This window comes from Palaemon carinicauda, chromosome 36, assembly GCF_036898095.1.
Source record: "Palaemon carinicauda isolate YSFRI2023 chromosome 36, ASM3689809v2, whole genome shotgun sequence".
Classification (NCBI taxonomy): Eukaryota; Metazoa; Arthropoda; class Malacostraca; order Decapoda; family Palaemonidae; genus Palaemon; species Palaemon carinicauda.
Window position 1 is genome coordinate 33,529,440 of NC_090760.1, and position 1,889 is coordinate 33,531,328.

Consider the following 1,889-nt stretch of genomic DNA (forward strand, 5'->3'; position numbering starts at 1 on the left):
TAAGCCATATATATATTTGATACATTAATGTCTGGATTCTCTTAACGACCTCGGGATCAGAGCCCCAAGCGAAATCACACAAAGACAAGAGCTTGTGACCGGCTGGGAATCGAACCCTGGTCCGGCAAGCTTGTATAGACAGTGACTAAACCACTTGGCCACGAAGTCAGATAAAAGTCAATGACAATTCTTCTGTACTTATACCTGTTGAATTCAGGTGTTTTGCACTTAGAATTGAAATCCACCCATCTTCACCATCGTAGCTAATTGGTAGTTTGTTACTTGGCATTCGATTAATGATAAGTTTCGCACTCAATCAATCATAGGTATGTCATTAGCAGCGATCCTGATAGCAGACTCTTACGTATCTTTGTGGCCCTCTTCATAAAGCAGGAGAAACCAATAGTGATTGCTACACTGAAAATGTTCTACATGCCCACCTGACGTCGGAGTGCCCCCGTCAAAATATCAAATCCGTAAGTGATTATAGCGATACCACCCACAACAGTTGCAAAGAACTTAGCAGTACCATGGCTGCCTTCAAGCCTTTCCCTGAGATCACCAAAGTAAGCTAGAAGCTACAACCTTCGCCCTCGACGAACACTCAATTAGAAATCCCCAAACCCCACCCACACGCACGACTGGATATGCATATACTGTACTGTATATACTTTTCATAATCATCTGTTCATCAGCTCACACATATACAGAAGATGAACAGACGCCCTTTACTGCTTGAAATGCATCGCTAAGGAACTCAACAATAACAACCTCTCTATAGTTTACCACAAATGCCAGTCGAAGATTCAGTATGTGCTGTTAACCTTGTGATTAAATAGTAAAGAAAGTCACTTTCGTTCCAGTCCCTCTCATAAAGGATGACTAACGAGCAAAAACTTGCAAAATGCAGTAGTAATGAGAAAGTTTTTTTGGAACCATTGAAAAGGTCTTCCATATGATTTATGTTGCTGACGCAGCCATTACCCAGCCAACGAAGTTGACATGAGGTTATGTTTTCGATTAGGATTATTCATTTATATGCGTGTGTCTGTGGACAGGATTACGTTAAAACTAAGCAACGGACTTTAACGAAATTTTCACCACAGGTACATCTTGTCTTTGAGTGATTTCGCCTCGAGACTCTGATCCCGAGCACAGTAAGAGAATTCAGACATTAATGTATTAAAATATGTGGCTTATTTGAAAAAAAAAAAAAAAAACACGTTTAAATGTGCAAAATTTATCATTAAACGAATGCTAAGTTACAAACCTACCAGTTAGCTATGATGGTGAAGATGGGTTGATTTGAATTCTAAGTACAAAAAACCTGAATTCGACAGGTATATGTACAAAAGAATTGTCAATGACTTCTATCTTTCTTCGTGGCTAAATGGTACGGTCACTGTCATACAAGCGTCCTGGACCAGGGTTTGAATCCTTGTCGGTCAGATGCTATTATCTTTGAGTGATTTCGCCTCAATACTCTGATTCCGAGGTCGGTAAGAAAATCCAGACATTAATATGTTAAAGTATATAACTTATTTGATACATATATATATATATATATATATATATATATATATATATATATACATATGTATTATTTTATTTATGTAGATTTGTGTACAGCACAATATATACAAACAGGATAATAGTTAAAGAATGATGCGGTATTTATTAAGAGTAGTATTGGGAAAGAAAATAATGCCTAAAGACTGTGAGGAGAGTGTAATAGTCTCTGTATTTATGGAGAAAGATGATGTCATGGGTTGTGTTAACGAGAGGGAAATTAAACTAGCAGAGCTTGTTCTGAAAGTTTTTAAGATGGTACCAGATGAAAGATAGAGACTGTAAAAACTTGGAAACAGCAGTATCGATTCATGAGGGAG